At 44.6% G+C, this 22,454-nt stretch overlaps 1 protein-coding gene across 2 annotated transcripts in view; it reads right to left on the bottom strand.

Moving 5' to 3' along the window:
- COX10 (cytochrome c oxidase assembly factor heme A:farnesyltransferase COX10) overlaps nt 1-22,454 on the bottom strand; it is a 110,937-nt gene that overhangs the window by 37,851 nt on the left and 50,632 nt on the right. The window lies entirely within an intron of this gene.

Genomic DNA, 22,454 nt, shown 5'->3' on the forward strand with positions numbered 1-22,454 from the left:
ATTTTTGGTATTTAAAAGACAAACACTCAATTTTTTTCAAGATCGTCTAACTTCTGAGAACCTATAACCCACCCCAAAATCAATCAACTCTTGTAAAACGCCACCGAAACTGTGCTGAGCATCCAGTTTGAGCAGCGGGGACCGCACACGCCATATGGTGTTATTTAATGTCACAACCCAATTTGACTTTAAACACCGCCTCTGGGAAAATTCAGGCGGCACCATCTTCACGCTAGGAATTCCTGCAGCCTTCCGTATGATCTATTTTATGAAGAATGTTACTGGAAAAGCCGAATGCGCTTTGCCACGCAGCAAACGGCAAAGCCAATTAGTTTTACGTGCGCAAAATAATAATAAAAATAATAAGCATATATTTACCCATAGAAAGAGCAGGATGTAGTTAGAAAAAGAACATTTTCTACTGACGTTATGTCTGAGGTTTTGGGGTAGGATCCCATTTATGGTGAATATGTAGGAAAAGCACCATAACAAATCATAATTTCAAACAATCGGACTGACAGTAAGCCCAGTAAATTGCAGACAGATTTAAGGTGACTGTACGATAAACAAGTACGTGATAAAATCTATGTTATTCCAGCAAGCTGATGCAACCTTTTACACAACAAGAGACAAAATTAACAAACATCATTTTGACAGTGACACGTTACTGGTCTTGCTACTTAATGGGGCTTCATTCCCAGGGGACAGGGCCATCGGGAGCAGCAGGGATCCCATCGGAGCCCTACAGGTGCCCATCCCGGGAAAGACAGGGCCATCCATTTACGGGCACACAGAGATCCCAGGAACCACCTTCCCCATCTAATTACTTTGAAGTAACGACTATATAACAACTTGAGAACCTCTGCTGTTGCTCCTACGTATTGCAAGCATGGCAGGGATCAGATACCCATAGACCATCCCTATCATGCTCATGATATTCTCCATCCGTGGTGACGTTTTCAACCTCGGGTTGAACCATCTTCCTGATGGATTTAACCATTCCCAGAGATAAGGTTATAAGAAAGTCCAGCACATGTCCAAGTGAGTGCATGCACGTGCTCAAGCCCACATGCTAAAGTTATTCTGTTTAAACAAAACTTGCTAACTATGCTCTAAAGCCAAGAAATTTGGCAGCAGGGATCATCTTCACGTTTCGTCATGCTTGTGAAACTGTCCAAACCTGGGAAAGAGCGAGACTTGGGCGGGTTTTTACTCTTCTCGTGAGTAACAAGCAGTAGGACAAGAGAAAACGGCCTCAAGTTGCGCCAGGGGAGGTTTAGGTTGGATATTAGGGAAAATTTCTTCACCGAAAGGGTTGTCAAGCGTTGGAACAGGCTGCCCAGGGAAGCGGTAGAGTCACCATCCCTGGAGGTATTTAGAAGATGGGTAGACATGGTGCTGAGGGACATGGATTAGCGGTGGTTTTGGCAGTGTTTGGTTAATGGTTGGACTTGATAATCTTAAAGGTCCCTTCCAACCAAGATGACTCCATGATCCTATGATCTGCAGTGGCAACGGTCACTCCCACCTACAACCGAAGTCGATGGAGCCCCTGGTTTAGAAGAAGAGCCGAGAGGAGTCTGTGGGGCGACTTCAATGCCTGGAGCCGGCAGCTGCCTGCGAAGGGCAGGTCGGATCCACACGGCTCCAACGCTGCCCTTGAAACACTGGATGCTTCACAAAGAACCTCTATAGGAAACCGCAACCAGTACCTTCGGAGCAGGGAAAGCACCCGGCTGGATCCGAAACCAGTGATTGCTTCTGACAGCTCAGCGTTTTGCTAATGGTTTGTTTCACTGTTACATTTCAGAGACAATTATGCTAAATGAAGAAAAAATGTCATTTGACATCCGACTGGTAGAGCAATACAAGGGAAAAATTCTATACGGCTAAAGTCTTTCCTCCCCAAAATATTTTGAGCCACGCTCAGTTTTGCTTTGTTTTTAAATACACAGTTTTCCCTTTATTTCTGTTTGCAAAGTCTGACTGCCATGAGCTTACTTCCAGTTTAAGCCTAGGCATGCGAGGAGATTCTGGCTGATTTAAGAGTATTTAGGCTTATGAATAAAGGTATTCCACGTGCGATGGATAAAATCAAAATAACACACAGGTTTTAAACTCAGTGTGTCTCAAACATAAAATGACTGAAATAAAGAATAGTTGGACTTTAAACACCGTTGAAAGAATTCAAACTCATGCAGTCGAGTTATCCGTATAACCCGACAATACCATTATCAGTGTACAAAATATTTCCATATATTTACTATTGTAGCTAACTCCCGAACAGAATATAAATTCTGAATCATAAACTTCTCTGCTGAGTTAAGTAGTCAAAAAATGTCCGTCTCTGTTGTACACAGACACGGCTGCTCCCGAAATTCAGATTACTGCATGACTAAAGTCTGAATTTTTTCGCTTTTTTAAATCTGACAATCTGAATAATCTGTTCCTGTCAACTGTACGCACGAAACTACATATCCGATTGAACCACAGTTAAGAAAAAGCCTTTTATTTGCAATGCCCCAGATTCCTTCACTGAGCTAGTTGCCATTACATGTCAGCAAGATGCCATTTATCAAACTTTTCCCATTTTGCTCCCAGATGTTCAGCAAAATTCTCTCCCCACTTGAAATCATTTTCCCCTGATATTCTAGGGAAAAAAAAAATGAAAAAAATGTGCATCTCAAATATCATTCCATAGGAGCGAAAGGGCGAACTCAAACATATTAGCTCATGCCAGGCCAACGCAGCGCTGCCTGTTTCAGCAAACAGTAAATTCAGTAAGATGAATCCTGGACAAATAAATATTTCAGAAGCACTCAAGAGGCTTTTTCCTCAGGAAGTCCGACTGCATCAGTTCAGCTGGACAAGGCAGAATATTATCTGCCCTAGGTATTTGGGAAGCCAGCCATCAAAAGGACAGACAGAGGGTTAAATCTACAGCATCTAAAAATCCCCGAGAGACAGAACTTGGCACCGGCTTTCCAGACCCTAACCTAAATTTTAATCAGTATGCATGAACATTTAAAACACGATGATGGAAAAAAATAAATCAGGCCAGCTAGTACTTTGTGGTTTATTTCTCTGGCAGGCTCATCAGGCTCTTTGTGTAGATCTCATCTAGTTAATATACAGTAATTATATCTTAAACATCTAACAATTCTGAGATTAGCTGTCACATTACTGCTTATAGCTGTTTACACTCATGGGGTTTTTTTCCTTCAGCTTCTTCATATTGGTTTCCACTTTGTTTTTAACTGAAATGTTAAAGAACGTTTAATTTCTTCAAGCTACCTCCTGGGAACAGCAGTGAATGCAGCGGGCAGCTAATCACTCAGGCTTCCTGGGGGGCACAGAGATTAATAATTTTAGTTTGGACTGAGCCAAGACTCCCGTGGCATCGCCTCGCAGAGGCAGATGGCATTTCGCTACGCCGGCACTTCGAGGACCAACAGGGTACGGAAAGGGTGAGAGGGCGTCCTGGGCCTTTCCGGGGACAGGACGACAGGATGCCCTCTCGCTCTTTCCGTATCATCAGTTAAACACCGACACCACCTATTAAGTTTTCAAAGACAATGACCTGACTATTTGCAGTTAATTAAGCCAGCGGAGCGGATGGAAAGCCCTGAGCACGTGCTGCATTTGCCACCCGTGGTCATTCCCGCGGGAGAGAGTCTAACTACGGAATTATGGCAGCGCAATACCTTTACTCCTGGCCACGCAAACACATAAATAGAGGGCATTAAGAGGAACAATATGTCATAGGGTTTATCAAACAGATCACCTGCACTTAGGCTAGTAAAGGTCTCTCATATACCACTCCGGATTTAGAGCGTATCGAGCACCAGCCTGGCCCCCGTCCAGGCCCAGCTCTAATCTGTGACACATGGTGGAAACAGCAGCGGCTGAAATAGGCAACCGGTCCTCCACGTATTGACATAACATTTTCCTCTAATGCTAAACACATATTTAAATCAGAACCGATAATCCCACGAGTCTAAAGACGGAGCGGAACCCTGCTATTAAAAGACAATTTAATTCAAGGCAACTCAGTGGTCCTCCCATTGCGACACCACCCCTGCATCTCAGCAGGCTTCCATGTGCCCTTTGGCAGCAGAACTGTCCTCCGGATGTATCTATGTCTCTCTGAAGGGCAGTTCAGGTGAATCTATGGCATTAATGAGCGAAGGAGAGATGAGGCTGTGGCCACAGAGCAGTCACCTCCTCCTGCACTGACGTGCTGCTGGTCTCCAAAACCCTCCGTGCCTTGTATCACACTGGGGAGGTGGAGACCAGCTACGGGGATTGGGGCGGGTGGTGGCCAAAGCCTCTCCTCAGCTAAAATCTCTTGCTGCAGACCCAAGGTAACATTTTTAACACAATGCAAATAATGCGCAGTACAACTGGACTCCCCACTTGGGCACTTCACTGAACCTCTACAGCCAGGGGTGAAACTGGGCTGTAGAGGGCAAGTCTTGCAAATATTGGTTTTGTTGAATTAGATGCTTCTGGGGTTCTCTGATTTCCCCTGAGCTCCAGTAAGCTCCGATCCTCTTTGGTTTTCTTTGGTATTGCCAAAGAATGAGCAGTTAACCAGAAACATCACTGAAACACACACTGGAAACCAAAATGGCCCATGAAGCAGGGAGGAACGGGTGGACCAAAACACGGTGGAGAGCGCGGGGACAGAACGGGGTATGGCTATCTGGAGAATATCCTGAGGTCTCCTGAGAAGGTGACATCCAGAAAGGCATTCCTCGCAGCTGGCCACGCGGACTTTAAGTTCATCAGGTTTTAGCACCAGCCTTTCACGTGAAGTGTCCCGGTTCTTCCGTGCGTTCAAAGGGAAGTTGCTGTAACAGCACCGGAAACCCGTCAGACCACGAGGAGTCGAGTTCCTCCCTTAGCGAATGCTCTTCCCCTGCGTATTACCTCATTATTTCTACTCCTCGTGTTTTCAGTGATTTATCTTACATTGTGATAAAGTAATATATAATTACATAAAAGGAGAAGAAAAACATAACACATAATTTACGGTAAATAAGATCAAAGTCAAGAGTATTATTATAGGTTTTCTTCTGGTTTCCTTTCAATCACTTTTACATGAAAACAACAAAGAATAATTAAAGTATATTACAAAGGTCTTTTTATTCAATTGTACACAGATGTGACTAAAAAAAAAAAAACAAAAAAAAAACGCGAAGGGAAGGGATTTTCAAAAGCACTCATGTACTGATCTCACAGGGTTCTCACGGCAGCCAGTGGCGGTTTGACTTCAATGAGAGCAGAGACAGACCAACACGGAGCGATTCTGAAAATCCCACCCTAATTGTACAAACAAGGGAAGGCTTTAGAGATTGCTGGCTTGGAGATTGTATATTTGAGAATCATAAAGGGCACACAGCACCTGTTTGTCTTCAAGATATGAAAATAAAGCAAGGCAAATATTTTAAGGATTAGAAACGGCGCTTTTTTCTTTTTTTTTCTTTTTTTTTTTTTCTTTTTAAAGGCAGTATCTGAAAACCCTCTGGCTCTGCAGTTCCCGGTCTAGGTATAGATCTGCTTTAATATTTTCCATTTCAAAGAGGATTCTAATTAAACCCGAGACTGATGCAAGCCTGAACAATGTTACTTACAGTCAGAGAAGGGCAGTTAAACCCCAAACTGTCATGTCCCAGCCAACCCAAGAAAGGTCTGATAGGTAAAGCAGCTGCCACGGCTTTATTTATTTTTTTTTAAAAAAAAGCTTCCACTAAAGACACATTCTTCTCATTAGCCAGTGTTTAGAAGCCCATTGCTCCGTACAGGGAAGAGAACGGGAGGTGACTGCAAAGAAAAATGTTGATACCTGTCATTTCAGAAACCCGTTTTGAGGACGGAGAATGCAGAGCCTCACAGACTTCAATTAGCGCTGATTTGTCCCCTCAGATTAACGACGTACTGTGCGGGCTCTGCTTTTAAGCGTTCAAGAGATGACACGTTGCTATCTCCTTGACCGCTTAGAAGCGTGTGACATTTCTAAGGATCCTCAAAGACATCCACTCCCCCCAGAACTGAGATTTTTTTTTTTTTTTTTCCAGCTGTTTCCTTGCGCTGAAGTGCCCTCAGCGGGCAGCGGTGCCCGCAGCCCCCGGCACACCGCTCTGGCCTTGCTTTCAGCTCATCCAAAGCCTTTTAGCGGCTCTGACCGAGGTAACAAGCGCTCATTAAACTCTTACAGCTTAGTGGCCTCTTCATCAGCACTTTGCCCAAACACCACATTTGGCGATACCGGAATTACCATCACGAGGAGCTTGGAAAGCACAAGACATGTTAACGCTCCGGAGTGTCAAAACGACAGGGTGCTAATACGCTGCTGCTCTGCCTGCGAGTCCCATCACCACGACGAGGGGTCGGGACGGGGGGAGGATGACGGACGTATCCCGAAACACGGTGGCCGCGACAGCTGAAGCCCGGCCGGACGCACCGCTGTCACCGCAGGTGTGGGTGTGCCTCTGGCGTTCACCTGGGGCAAGGCGGCGAGGGAGGAAGGAAAGACCCTGGGCTCGCATGCGTTGTGTCCAAGCACGCTGCAGTAAGCACGGAATTAATCAAGGAAGAAAAGATAATTAAGGACTACATGAGGTCTTCGGTTGTACGAATAACTTTGAATGAAAGAACGGGGGATTTGCATCAAATTACTTTAGCTACTTTACCCCTACATACAATATTTGTCTTGTCTTCATCTTTAAATCAAATTTGCTAGCCCAAATGCATGGAGATAAAAGAACAACCTCATTTCATCTCATTTCTTCCAATGCACCCGATGTCCAAAACTTGAAATGGGAGAAAAACCGTGAATCTCCTGTTTTGGTAAACAAGCAAACAGGTTGGGTGACCACCACCGAGTCCAGCTCTTCCCACTGACATCGTATTTTGCTAAGAAGATACTGTAACAAAAATGAAATAATAATAATAAAAATGAACCCAGGCCCTGATTTTATAAGCTGTTCAATCTTGCAAACTGCTGACGCTGGGAGCCACCTAACTAGTGTATTCCCGAGGCCTCGCGGAGGTCAGCCACAGCTCCCGGGGAAATGCAAGCTGGATACTGCAAACGGGCTTTCGCCTTCCGTGATCCACCTTGGAGAAAACAGCTTTCACGGGAAGAAATACTGGTTTCTGGCCAGCTGCCAAAGACTTGTAATAATATTAAATATTTACCACCAACAAGTCCTTTTTATTCAGCACGCAATTAATGCATCCACAAACAAAGCTCTTTACTCCAAGCCTTCCTCCAGCCCCGCTTCCAGGAGGGCAGGCACTTGCCCATCAACGTGTCTGGGCTTCTTGAATCAAAGGGAGCAATTTCCAAAGCACTGAATGCCTCCCTGTCCTTTTCTTTTGGGCACAGACTTTGTCACCGTTAGGTCCTTCCTTTTCACCTTAAAATGAAAACTGCTAAAACCCACGTTTCAGGTCTGAGCCCCCAGTCAGACAAACGCCTCCTGCCCCTCCTTTGTGCTGACCCGACCAACTGCACCCACAGAATGACCTGATCTGGCCAAAAGAAATCGCTAATTTTCCCCTGGATTTTTACATTTTTTGATCCGTGTCATTACATCAGGTCACCCGGGACATGAAAACAGGAGAGGGAGAAAGGGCTGAACTCCCACGGCTGAGCTGGTGCACCACAGACCCCAGGACAGACGCAGGAACACAACGGTGTGTCTCCCATGTCGGGGTTAAACTCTTCTCCCCATCCAGGCTCGCGGAGATAATGCAATGAAGCAACATCCATCTCTACACTCTGTGCTGCCCTGGTAGAATAAGGGAAAACTTAACCTGCCCACGGACACTTCACCACCAGACCGTGATCACCCCAAATCCATCACCGACCCAGGCAGGACATTCGCAAGTTTTAATGATGAATTATAAGCAGATGGCAGATGCAGAAGTACATACCTTTTGCTCTTCGGGATCTATTTTATTTCTATGTATTTTAGGAACAATTACTAGAGCTGAAGAGAAATACCACCTTTCTGCCTACCCGAATACACTCTGAATCGCTTTGCAAAGCCATTTTCTCAGAGAGACTCTCGTATTAAATCATATTTGTCATGATGCCAGCATGCCATGAGTGCAACGTATAATTTAAAAAACAAACAAAACTTCAAATAACAATCTCTTCGCTGAAGATAGGAATCGCACAAGGTCAGTATCTGGTTTAAGTTACTATATGTCCTAAAATACACAAGGCCGGGTCCTCTGGACACAGTGCAGCTGCTTTGAGCAACACTGCAGATAAAATCCGATACTGAAGATGGCTTAGACAAATTCCTGTGGTGGAATAAAGCTGTTACTTGGGAACTCTTGGGGGAGTATTTCTGCTGCCCAACGCAAGTGCTTAAGTCGAGCAGGAGCTCCAGAGCCAACCGGGAGACTCGCGTCTCCTCCAGATGGCAAGTGAGAGCAGAGAGAGGCGGGAGCTGGACTAATTGAGATGCAAAGCCTTAACTTCTCTCTAGTAACTGCAGAGGGATGGATCCCGAGCTCCTGGCTTCAGCCAGGGCAGTTGTAAAAGGGGCAGGTGACTCCGCAGCCCTCCAGACTATCGGTATCGGCTGCTTTTCAGTCCCCTGTGGCTACTAGAGAGAGCTATAAAACAAAGCAGCCTGGCTGCTGCTCTATTCTTGCCCAGGAGATTAGAGCAAGGAAGTGGAAAGGTGAGATTTAAATCACTTCCACACGTCTCCTGGCTCCAGCCCATGTGTCCTGGATCCAGGTCATTTTAATCAGCTTTTTATAATTTGTCACTCAAACGATAAGAATACTAATCCACCGCGATGTGCTCTCTGCCAGGCACCCGAATATTAATCCATAAACTGGTCTCTTATATCACACGTAGATGTGTTTGCTTTCACTGCTTACAGCTGACACCTCCTGTTAGTGATGCTTTCTTTCTCACAAGACAGACAAAAGTAGTGCCATACATAAAGCAGAAGGCTTGCCCGCTTTTGGCTACAGAAAGGTTATTTATGTAGTTGCATACAAATAAATTACTTATTCAAAACATCTTTTAGGTTGGGAAATAAATTAACTTTTGTACTTGAAGTTACTGGCACCTGTGAAAAAGAATTTGCTTTGGTCCATCTGTATGTGGGAAAAGAAAAATGTACAGCTCCTCCCGGCCAAAATGTTAAAAAAGAAAACCAACCAAAACCCAAAAAAATCCCACAAGGAATGAAATCTGGGAACACTGTAATATAACCAATAAAAAAGGCTGAATGTGAACACGGGTGTAAAGTGGCATCAGCGTTTACCGACATGCCTCCGAAACACAGTCCGGTAACATTGCCCAACTGTCGCTGAACCGATCGGCTGGACCTACCCGCAGCTCAAACCTCTTAATATTCATAAAATCATTCCTCAAGAGTTATTCCTTTAAAGTATTTAAAGAGTTGATATCAGGAAGAGTGTCAAGTCACGCTTTTATATATGGCACATATAGGGAATCTACCGGGTCTACAGAAGAGAGTTTACAAGTATCCCCTTCACAATAAAATTTAAAAACAACTTTTTCCGTTGTTCAGATGTCTGAAAAAAAGAGCAAGAAATCTCTGCAGGGGATTTAATGATTTACACTTGGCTGGCAAGAGAAGAGCCTCGTTGCTTCGCTCCACCGTGTGCTCGCAGCGCCAAAAGGAGTCTAGTTTCTTCTGTTCTGCAGAGCTTTAAATGTTAAGAGATAATACCAAAGGCACCTTGGTGAGTGCAAAACTGTAACTTCATTTGTATAACACCGGCGTTATTTTTCAGAACAGCTTGGCAATAAAGCAAATTAAGAAAAGTCACTCCGCTCTCTCCCATCCGCACAGAGCTTAACAGAAAGCTGTCAATATCCTAATAATATATATATTTTTTTCTTATTAATTTCACAGACCACAAAGGAAAGAAACATCTCTGCTGGGGAATGTAATAGTTACGAAACCTCCCTGAATTCTACAGCTGACAACGAAGATGCAGTTCTGTGAACAAAGGGTTTGAACTGAGGGTCCTCAGACCGCACAGAAGAGGTTTGGTAAAGACTATCAAGAAAATTCCATGTGGTGGGTCACATCTGTGGCATCTTCAAGGCATTCTCTCCTCCTTCTAAAGCTATCGCAGCTCTGCTGACCAAAAGACGTGGAAGAGTCGCTCACAAAATTGTATGAAGTTTCTGGTCAAGCCTATCAATTTTACCCATAGTACATTGGTTTTGGTAAGGGATCTCCCTTCCAAAAAACCACGATTTTATGCAGAATGTGTAATCTGCCAAACAGAGTAATGAGGTACAATATAACAACAGATATCCAAGGTACATTTAACACTTGGCACCAGCTTTGCAGACAAAACCCAGTAACCATCTACTTTTTTTCTTTTTTAAAAGCATAACGCACAAACTGGGCGCATTAACTGGGGATGGCCATCGTTACGCTCTTCCGCTAAGGGCTCAATGACAAACCAGTACACTGAGAAGTCAAGTTACAAAGACAACTCAAACCAATAATTAGGTCTCACCTTTCCCTCCCCTTCGTTAAGAATGAAAGTGAAGCAAGAGTCTCCCGATGACCCATCAGAAAGCACAAACACCCAAACCTGTTGCAGGGGCATCACATCATCCATCTTTCTAAAGCTGTCAAGAAATGTTTGTCATTCCAATACCGCTTGCATCTCCCAAATGCTAAGATAACGCGCCCATCAATCTCAGCTGGAGTTAAAAGAGGAGTTGAAAAATAAATAGTTCTGAGTCATGTTACTAAGAGGGATTCCACACACTATTAATTTTAGCTTGGAAACCAATTAAGACACCAAATCAGCATTACCTCCCCTCCCCCATTTTAAAGTATAATGACCTATTTCGCTTGCTTAAATTTATTTATTTTGTGACAGTGATCCTTTCAAATGCTTTAGAAGTTTACATAGTTTTAGTTCTGGCTTCTGGCAACAAAAAAATTTTTGCCAAAAGGAAGTCAAAGATATGGACAAGGCAGCATGATTCTCTCTATTTTAGAAGGCCATTCTTAAAAATAAAAGAACAATAATAAGAAACATAATAAGCAAAAATTGTCCTAAGCACTGCATGGAGCATCAACAGGCTGTAATAAATTGGTGCTTTCCACTCCCACCCTGGGCCACCCTTCCTTCCCTTCAACTCAACTGTGGCTTCTTGCTGACGAGCGCCACCAGCTCCAGCAGCACTTCTGAACGTCAAAGCAGTAACCGAGTGATGCCAGTGAGCAAAACTGCATGATCCTTCCCTAAAAAGGTTATTAAAGCAGGAGCTCGCTGCCCACCCGAAGGGCTCAACGCTCCCGCCCAACTCCCGCAGCTCACGCCATGGATATTACCTCCACCCAGCAGTGAACAACAACAGCAGTCACAACAACCCCATGCAGCGCTACGGCATTGGCGCAGAGTGGCTCGAAAGCAGCCCGGCAGAAAAGGACCTGGGGGTGTTGGTGGACAGCCGGCTGAATATGAGCCAGCAGTGTGCCCAGGTGGCCAAGAAGGCCAACAGCATCCTGGCCTGTATCAGGAATAGTGTGGTGAGCCGGACTAGGGAAGTGATCATCCCCCTGTACTCGGCACTGGTGAGGCCCCACCTCGAGTACTGCGTTCAGTTTTGGGCCCCTCGCTACAAGAGGGACATTGAGGTGTTGGAGCGTGTCCAGAGAAGGGCTACAAAGCTGGTGAGGGGCCTGGAGGACAAACCTTATGAAGAACGACTGAGGGAGCTGGGGTTGTTTAGCCTGGAGAAGAGGAGGCTGAGGGGAGACCTTATCACCCTCTACAACTACCTGAAAGGAGGTTGTAGAGAGATGGGGGCTGACCTCTTCTCCCTGGTGACAAGTGATAGGACGAGAGGAAACGGGTTCAAGTTACGTCAGGGGAGGTTTAGATTGGATATTAGGAAACATTTTTTCACTGAAAGGGTTATTAAACATTGGATTAGGCTGCCCAGGGAGGTGGTGGATTCACCATCCCTGGAGGTGTTTAAAAAAAGGGTAGATGGGGCACTGAGGGACATGGTTTAGAAGTGGCTCTTGTCAGCGTAGGTTAAAGGTTGGACTCGATGATCTTAAAGGTCCCTTCCAACCTCAGCAATTCTATGATTCTATTCTAACTTGCAGCAGCTTTTTAATATTGACACGGAAATGCCACTCTTGTCAGATTTGTTTTCCAGGTGCCTCAAATGTCACCTTTGTTTGCTAAGTGCTAGTCCAATATGAAGTTTTCTGAATATCGGGGCCGGGGGGGGGCGGAAATCAACCCTGCACCTCAGTGGCCTGATTTCTCCTGGGTGCCAGTATCCATCCGAGAGCTTTTGCAGGGACTATTTCAAACTCCTTTCTGTCTGTGCCGGCACAGGGATTGGGAAGCTTTGACTACATAGGCCTGATTAAATCACAGAATCACAGAATGGTTCGGGTTGGAAGGGACCTTAAAGCCCACCCAGTGCCACCCCCTGCCCTGGGCAGGGACACCTCCCACCAGCCCAGGTTGCTCCAAGCCCCGGCCAACGTGGCCTTGAACCCCTCCAGGGATGGGGCAGCCACAGCTTCTCTGGGCAACCTGGGCCAGGGGCTCACCACCCTCACAGCCAAGAATTTCTTCCTCAGATCTAATCTGGAGAGCTGGGACTGGTGTTTTATTCAACCACAAGGGAAACGGAAAAAATCACCTGGATTCAACAGGAGAGTTGACTGAGGGTCCTCGTACAAGGGGTGTAAGTCAAACTCCGCATCAAGGGAGTTTTTCACATCGTGGGCATTTTCCACTGAACTAAACCCCGAAAGATAAAAAGTCTTTCTGTGATAACGGCAGTGCATTACAGTATCTAGTATTGGACCAAAACCTGAATGTCTTTATTCAGCAAAGGAGGAATATATTGTGAGAAAACAGAAGACAAAGTCCAGCGCCAAGGTCCCACCGATCAGAGCAGGCTCTCATTGCTGGCAAGTATAAGATAAAACAAAGGATTTATTTTGCACGTCCCAGAGCCCAGATCAGTACATGATGCCACCCGCCCCAGCTTATCTACGGACAAGCATAAAAAATTAAAAAATAAAAAGCTATCCTTTCAAGAAAGGACTGTAAAAATCAAATCAGTTGCTCTCGTGGAAACTCTTGAAATAATAATTAAAAAAAAGTCATTACGCACTGGAGCTAAACCGAACATTGTAGTATTTCTATGACAAAAAAATAACCCACTGAAACATCTACTTTTGGGCCAGATTTCAAGTTCTTCAATGAGGAAAGCGCGTGTATATACCCCAGAAACACTAACTCTGCAACTCCAAAAACAAGCTTGCAACAAAAAGTTCTTAATTCCTAAACAAAAGTACCCATAAAAGACATTCCTGAGGAAAAAAATTCTGCTTTAAAATTCACATCCCACTAAAATTCCAGTGAATTTCCCTAGGTAGGCAAGTCCTTAAACGTGTACCTCCATTTAATTACGCTGCAGTTCTTGTGTAGACAAGTCCCGAGATGCTCTTACGCGATAGTCATTAAATATAAAGTGGTGAAATGAATTGCAACATTTAGTAATGCTTCTTATGAACCACGATTTATAGAGGAAGCACGAAATAAAACTAAAAAAGCACATGGTGACCCTGTCTGCACGTTGGACTGGAAAAAAAAAAAAAGGACAGATATGAAAATAATCACTGAAAATCAGGAATACTTGGGCACAGGCAGGTACCAAAACCCCTGCCGCAGAAGGTAATGCTCAGCCCACCTACTCATGCGATCGGAGTAGTAAAATTAGAAAGAAATCCAATTACATTTTACAAGTCACTTAAAGACCGAACACATCATGAAAATAATTGGCAGAATTGTGCTATTTAGTAAATACCATTTTCTGCTTAGCTCCACACTTGAGCGCTTGTTTGAACCGAGTGGTGAAAAGTTCAGGTGTAACTCCCAGTTTCACTACATTAAAAAAAAAAGAGAAAATAAAATTTACGGTTTGCGAAACAACCATCTGTTCATGGCCGCAGGAATGACCCAAGTGCAACATACCTCAAATTGTGCTCCCAGAAAGAAAAAAAAAAAAATAAAAAAAATTAAAATAAAATAACCGCAATCAGGCAAAAGAACCTTTGAACGCAGGCGCCTCGTCGCAGCTAAACGCAGCCGGGCATCCAGCTCCTCCGCGCACCTTGGCAACTCCTCTCGAAACACGCGCTCATCCAAATAAAGGTTTAAAATCTACCTTCTACGCTAAAACGTACGCAAAACAGGTTTGGAGGATCGCTCAGAGGGTTTATAAGCACTTCATTTACACACAAGCATATGCATTTACTATATAAATATTTATCGTTTGGCAGCTCACTCTCCCAATCTGCATGGGGTTCCTCCGCTGGGTTTCACCAGCGATATTTCCTCTGAATTTCCCCATTTCCAGATGCTTCGCTCCTACAGCCCTGATGGAGAACAGTTGTGCCTATTAGCAGACAAGCTGCTGACAACTAAGCCCAGCTTCTAAAAGCTGGCAGAGAGATAATCTGGCACCGAGATCTGATAAGTTAAACGAGAAGAGGCACGGTGGCCTGCAAGCCCCGAGAAGGCAGGGGAAAAAACTAGTCAAGCCCCGAGCCTTTCCTTAGGATGCGTCTCATCTCATTCCAGAGGACTGCAGTCAAATCAAGGAAAAGAAAAAAGTCTCCCCTCAGTCAACGATCTTGTTGCCCGGCACCGCTCAGCTCTTCACCTTCTGTTAAAAAAAAAAAAAAAAAAAAAAAAAAAAGGGAAGCAAATGGTGCTCCACGAAGTTATAGCCTCCAAAAGAAATTCAGTTTTCAGCCTTCGATTAAAAAAAGGGAAGAAAACGTTGCTCCATGAAGTTAGTCTCCAAAAGAAATTATATTTACAGATATATTTAATACAGATATATTTTAAAGGGGTTGTTTCTCCTGCTTAATTGTTTAAAAGACAAGGAAGACAAAACCCCCCTGCTTTATTTTGCTGTAACCTCTTGCCTTTCCTTCCCTAAATAAGTAGTGATAGATAAACTTCATTTTACAAAAGGTATTATTTGGGGGGGAAGGAAAAAAAGGCAAATGCACCTGGGAGTGCAGGAAATGCTTATTCACACCTTCTCTGAAACTCTCTGAACACGGGAATTCCTGTGATCACCCGGCAGCGGGACTAAAGGACACGAGAACCAGCCACACCACGTACGAACCAGCAAGACCATCTCAACCCCCTGGCTTTCAGTCTCCTTTCTCGCAGGGTTTGGCACGCCGTGCATGGCACACGGTGGGAGATTTGCAGAAACGCCCCAGCCAGGGCTTTTGCCCGTGCATCCAGGGGAAAAAAATTTAAAAAAAAAAAAAACACACACATATTTTTATATATATATACACAGATATGCATAATATTTTTTTTTAGTTATTTTTTTCTTAATCTCATGGTCATCTATTTCCAAGGTAACAGCAGAGATTACGGGCTGCGCTTTTCTCTCCCCATGAACTGGCCGGGGCAGGTCAGCGTAACCGGCGCAGCCCCACCGGGAGCTCATCCTGGTCTGGCCCCGGCAAGGACAAGTTCAGGCAACATCCCGCTTAATCCATCCCCACAGGAATGTCATCGTGACTTCCCAAAGGATGAGCCGTACCAGCGCTTCCCAGTGCTGTGCCAGACCAGACAGTGGTTTTATTCAGACAGTGATTTTTTTTTTTTTTTTTTTCCTTTAGACAGCACTGGAATCCTTCCAGGGTAGATAAAATCTGAATTTTTCCATGCAAAGAACTAAAATACTCATCAGATATATAAGATCTCATTTATATTCTTATACTCCTCCTCAGGCATTCAGTTTTGGCCGCTGTTGAGAGACGGGATTTCTTTGTTTTGACCCCGAATGACTTTCCCGATGCATCACAGAGGTGAAGGGGATCCCCTCCCTCTCCTGCTGCTGCCCTCCCACCCACTCCTTAATTAAAGATACTAAGGGCTAACATAAACCACGTCGCAGATTAAAACTGGACTGCGATGCATGAAAAACAAGTATGCGGATAGGTTGGGGAAAACAGACCGTTGGCAATTATTTTGGTGTTTAATATACAGTCTTTGAATTGTTTTAAAATAGATAGCAAGGAGGATTATTGCAATTTAAGAATAAAAAAAAAAGAGGAAAAAAGCACAAGGAAACATATTCATAGAATCACAGAACGGTTTGGGTTGGAAGGGACCTTAAAGCCCACCCAATGCCACCACCTGCCCTGGGCAGGGACACCTCCCACCAGCCCAGGTTGCTCCAAGCCCCGTCCAACCTGGCCTTGAACCCCTCCAGGGATGGGGCAGCCACAGCTTCTCTGGGCAACCTGGGCCAGGGGCTCACCACCCTCACAGCAAACAATTTCTTCCTGAGATCCAACCTAAATCTCCCCTACGTCAGTTTGAGGCCGTTACCCTGTGTCCTATCATTACACTCCCTGATCCAGAGTCCCTCCCCACTTTTCCTGGAGCCCCTTTAGGGACTGGAAGGGGCTGGAAGGTCTCCCCGGAGCCTTCTCTTCTCCAGGCTGAACCCCCCCAGCTCTCTCAGCCCGTCCTCACAGCAGAGGGGCTCCAGCCCTCCCAGCATCTCCGTGGCCTCCTCTGGCCCCGCTCCAACAGGTCCGTGTATTCTTTGCTTCTGCCAGGGATCTCTTTAGGAACGCAACTAATTAAAAAAATCTTTTCCAGAGTAACACAGTGAATGGAAACGCTGTTTAACGGGATTTATCCGAGTTGGAAGCAGCAAGAGAGCCAGGCCCAGCAGCTTTGTTTTGACGGAGAGCGCAGGGGGCTGCTGCTCTCCCAGACACCGAGGCAGCAACAAACCGCCTCCGCCGCCAGGTTCATCCAGAATACCTTTTCCATGAACTAATCAAATAAGCATTTATCAACTGAAAGAGGAAGATGTGAACCAAAGGGGTTTTCTGTAGGAGTTTTTCCTCTTCATAAAGAGTCCCGAAACTTTTAGTCCAGAAGGTCTTAGATTATCAGGCTACAGCCAGCCCGGTACAAAGCATCCTTGATGTCTAGACCAAATGAAAAGATTAGCAGCCCTGCTCCGGCGCTGATTACACCAGGCTTATACTATTTTTCCAGCGGATGCTTTCATAATTAAATATCAAGTAACAGGAGGCACTTTAACATTTATGTCACCCCCACCTATGAAAACAATAAAACTTTTTTGTTTTGTTTTGTTTTTTGCATTGAGAACTAGAAAGTATTCAAAATCATCCCATGGCTGTAAGAGCAACCTGTCAAGCTGCAAAGAGAAACCTAGATTTTAGTGAAGAGGGTCCCTTGGGAATGCTGCGCATCGGCAAAGCAGAACAGCAATCACATTATGCCTGTAACTAATACGGACAAAGTGGAATGAGTAATAAAAACCAACAAAAACCAACTTTCACTCTGATTAGTGATCACAGGCTAATAGGTTTCAATTGCAATTTAAAATTGGGTGGGACAACCAATCACTCAGGTCTCTTCGCCACCGCGCCTGCAAAGGAGGCATCAGGACTACCTTCACAGAAGGATTTCTACTCCAAGCTTTGCCAGGGTCCGAGGTTCCTCAAACGTAGGAGTCGGGTTGATGTGGGAGACGTGAAGAGCCCGTAACACCACCCTGAGCACAACGAGAAAGGGCCTCAAGGGCAGGTTCTCCAATCTCTCAATATTTTTAATAACTGTCTTGGTCCAGGCAGGTCTACCAGCTCTTTGGGATGAAGAAAGGCGAGAGATTTTAGCTGGTTTGAAGAGCTGTTGTTCTGCATAATGCAAATATATCACATTTTAAATTCAGACAGGGCCACTCATAGGAAAAAAAACCCCAAATACTAGATATCCAAATGGAATGAGTATTTATCAGAGAAATGAACAGACAAATAGTGGACCTATTAAACAAGATTCATATCTTCTTAGTAATTTCATCAAAATACGAGACAACAGGCCAGGCTTTTATGAGGATTTTTTGTTTTAAACAACTGGGTTTACATAAACCTTGAGCAAGTTACTCACCCCCTGGTTGAACAAATGCCCCCCTGTGCTAAATAAAGCCGAAGGGGCTGCGCTGCCTCTGCCAGACAGGCAACCATGTCGTACGAAAGGGATTAGCGTTTCATAAATTGCAAAAAAAGTTGAAGATAGTTGGAAACCTTCATCTAATTTCCAGCTTAAATTTACGCATAGCTAATTTATGCCCATTATAAGGTCTCCGGGGAGACCTTCGAGCCCCTTCCAGTCCCTAAAGGGGCTCCAGGAGAGATGGGGAGGGACTCTGGAGCAGGGAGGGGAGCCATGGGACGAGGGGGAACAGTTTTAAACTGGAAGAGGGGAGATTTAGATTGGGTATTAGGAAGAAATTCTTGGCTGTGGAGGCGGTGAGCCCCTGGCCCAGGTTGCCCAGAGAAGCTGTGGCTGCCCCATCCCTGGAGGGGTTCAAGGCCAGGTTGGACGGGGCTTGGAGCAACCTGGGCTGGTGGGAGGTGTCCCTGCCCAGGGCAGGGGGTGGGACTAGATGATCTTTGAGGTCCCTTCCAACCCAAACCATTCTATGACTCTATAATTTGTTCTTTTGCCAACACTGCTCTACAACCAGGTCCTTTTCCTCCCTGGTACTTACCGCCTGATATATTTATAGAGAATTTTGTCCACACCAGCTTTCGTCCTGCCCGGCCATGGAAGCCCAGGTCTTCCAACCACCTCTTCTAAGTGTGGCCCCACATTCCCCCCACACCCCCGCAAGTACTTTTTAGCACCTGTTCCCCTTTGAATTAATTTTTCTTGCATACAGGAGACCAGAACGGTGCACGGTTTTCCAGATGACTGTCTGCTAATGGCATTAATAGCTCCCTACCTCCAAGAGAGAGTCAAGCTTGCATTTGCCTTTTTCACACTACTGGGCAGTCATGCTCTAAAAAAAAGTAGATTTTTTTGGAGGTCTTTTTTTCGAGTTCTTTCTGCCTAGGAAGGTTTGATCCAGGAGTAGAGAATACTCTGAACTAGAAAGCAAAAAACCTGCCTTTTAACCTAGGGCAGGTATTAATAGCTCACAGAGTGATCCTGAAGAAGTCACTTCGTGGTCCTTTTTTTCATTCCCACACTCGCCTATTTAAATCCAGAACTCTGCGAGGACAAGAATCACTTCTTTTATCTAAATTAACCCAGCGCCTCGCAAAGATTCTCCTTGTGGCTGGAAAAATCTTCATGCCCCCCCCCCAGCCCCCTGAGGTTGGCAAGTTTCATGAAATACTCTAATTTAATTATTTTACTGGTTTGTCATCGTTTGGAAAGCCATATATAAAAATACATACAACACACAAGTATGTGTAAGATGGGGTGGAATTAGTAAATAATTCACCGTAGTGAATCATGGCAAAATCCGAAGGCGTTTCCAGGAACTTGCGAGTTTTCTATTATTTTTGCAAATGTTCCCATAAACGGCCATTACTGAGCAATCTTTGGGGAGACTGCAGCGGGTGCGAAATTTACTGAAAATGAGAAGAAAAGCTGGATTCGGGGAGACATAAATTCACTGGGCAATTTGCAACGTCTGCTGCGAAACCAGCCCGGCTGGGGATCGCGCTGGTTGGAATTAACTCCGGGTTCTCAGCACGTCGCCCCTCTCAGAAAATTGAAATTGCGAATAGAGAGATGAATCTTCTTAGATATATTTCAGAAGTCTTTGTAAATTATACAAACTGGCAGTCAGGGTTAGGAATCCTCAGACGAAATATGTTAAATCTGAAAAAAAAGCAACCCTCTTATCTAAGAGTATACTCAGCAGAAGAAACCAGTCCTCCCAGACTTGGCACAGGGCACAGGAGATCTGAGCATCGTTATTAATATACCACCAAGCTTATCGGAGAGAAACTATACGTTACCAACCGATACCCAGGCAGGAATTTAACGTCTCCTAGCAGACTGCATCCCTCCCACCGCTCGTACAGGTTTCAACTTACGCTCATGAAAAAATATATCAAAATTCAGACAACTGCAACCCAAACTAGATCCCCACCAAATGCAGCCACTACCACGTCCAATTAAAAAGAGAATTTTTATATATGTATAAGATGTATGGTTATATTAAATTATGGATTTAGAATGTTCTAGGTATTTTTTTTTTTTTTTGCCTTTCCAGTCAATTAAAAAACCCACGCTGGGTGGCAAGAGCCAGGAAGGAGCTGTGGTGTTATCCAAGTTTTTGCAGCACCTGAGGACGAGCCCTCCCAAGGATGGGAGCTGGGAAAACCCTCCCCGTTCGTAGAGCTAGGCAGGAGGGCTTCCAAACGGCACATTAAACACACAACGCGTGCTAAAATATCTTTTCTCTTCTGATCGGAGCAAAAAAAATCTCTCCTGGGTGATGCTCCTGCGATGCTGAACTGCTTCTAGTGAAGGCACTGTGTGCTCAGCCTGCCCCAAAACGCGCCGGTGACTTTTCTCATGGCAAAGTAAAACTCAGGGCAGCAGGGATGCCCAGGGAGAACCTTAAGACGAAATTTCAACGCAGAAAGTTTTACTTGAGCTACGGAAACGGCCGATCCCGGTCCTTCTCACAAACCCCACGTTTCACAGTCACGCTGTTACACTGCCCCAGCACGGTGCCTTTGCGAAAGGCCTATTTTATTTTAAAATACACTTTGGATTCCAGTTGTCTGCCTCAACAACGCATTTGCCTGAATTATTGCTAAAAAAAAATTAAAAAAAATAAAAGTTATTCAACTCCCCACCACTTGTCTTTACGGCTCATCTCCTCCTGAGTATTTGTAAGCAAACCAGCCACATTTATTCCCAGCTATTAATTTAAATGCCGGTAGGAAAGCAAAGCCTGGCAGGAAAACAAGGCGGAGCGTCTGTCGTGGAAATCACTGCACTGAAGTCTGCAGGTGGCCGGTAGGTATCACCGATAGGATAACCCAAGAACAGCAACCAAAAGCTTAGAAGACCTATTTCTGGTGAAAGGTTAAGAATTAATTACGCTGGGGATGATAGTTCAGTGGTTGGAGCATCAGCTCCGAAATAACCGGACTTGTTGGGAAGTCACTGGTTGAATTCCAGTGGGGCCAGTTTAAGCCCTTCATCCCAGCGAGGTAGACGCATTGGGCTCCAGGAGGGTTATTACCCACGGGTGCTCCGGCAACCATTTAAAACCCTAAATCTTATGTCTGAGTGTTAGCATGCAGTGATTTCCCCTAAATCCAGGTGATATTGCGCAGCACGAGGCCCGTCCCTGGAGGGATGCGACAGTTTTAGTGCCCGAGGACACACGACCACTCGCGCCCCGCTAATTCACATGACCCCACCAGGCAGCTCCCCTTCCCACAAGTAAAATATGTGAATATTATAAGCATTTTGGATAATATCTATATTTTAATGGCAAGACACAGTGGGAAACAACTTCTGCCCATTCTTTATATTAATTGAAAATAAAAGGATTCTTCTAAACTGGGTCTGTTTCTTTGATGTGTTTGTCGTTGATGTTAGCTGCTACGCAAAATTTCATCCTTTTTCTCAAGGCATATAAAAACATGACAACCATTCACATTCCACTGCGAGCATTAGCAAGGCTTTAAGGAAATTATTTTTATTCCTCGTTATATAGAAGATTACCTGAGAGGTCGTTATTATTATTATTAACGGCAATTAGCATCAGACAGCAATTTATAATTTCCAAACCCAGATACAAACATTAGCAAAATATTTGCCAGCAGAAAGCCATGTGTTATTCCCATTGCGTGGGAAACAAATTACAGAATTCAAGTGATTTGTGTCTTTACAACTGAATTGGGAAGCTTATACAAGAGTTATCATGCGAATAGCACATCGGGGATACTTTCAGTAGGCTACAAATTATTCTGAGACTCTGACTCACTCTCAAAGAAAACGTTCCTCGTCTGAACTCTCTTACAGGCAGACTTTACTATAAAGCAAGAAAAGCTTCAGAACCCACTCCGAAGAAAACAGCCATAAAATTTTATAAAGAAAAATCACTTGTAAACCCACCGTTATTAAGAATTATATTTGGACTCCGGGCTGAGAACTCAGCTGATGTAAGTCTATCCTAATGCCATTTAATTGAGTTATATAGATGCAAACCGCAAAAGAATCCACTCCCCGGCCTACCAGGAAAACAATCTCTGCTCACATTCTCTGCTAACGTTGGTCGCTATAAATACAGAATAAACATGCGAGGATGAGCCACACACGCAGGGTTTTGGATAGAATATTACAGACTCATAAACAACTTTAAAATGCGCGTGTAACACTTGGAGCAAAGGATGTAGCTTTATATTATGGGAAAGCAAACTTGCCTGTGAAAGTCCCATTTCTAACATCTCCACGTGGCCAAGGTGAGAGGACGGAGAGGAGAGCTCAGGCTTTGGGAGCACTTTAGAGGCGGAAAAAAACACCCAAACCCCTGCGAGAAGCTGGGC

The sequence above is a fragment of the Larus michahellis genome, chromosome 14 (assembly GCF_964199755.1).
Source record: "Larus michahellis chromosome 14, bLarMic1.1, whole genome shotgun sequence".
Classification (NCBI taxonomy): domain Eukaryota; kingdom Metazoa; phylum Chordata; class Aves; order Charadriiformes; family Laridae; genus Larus; species Larus michahellis.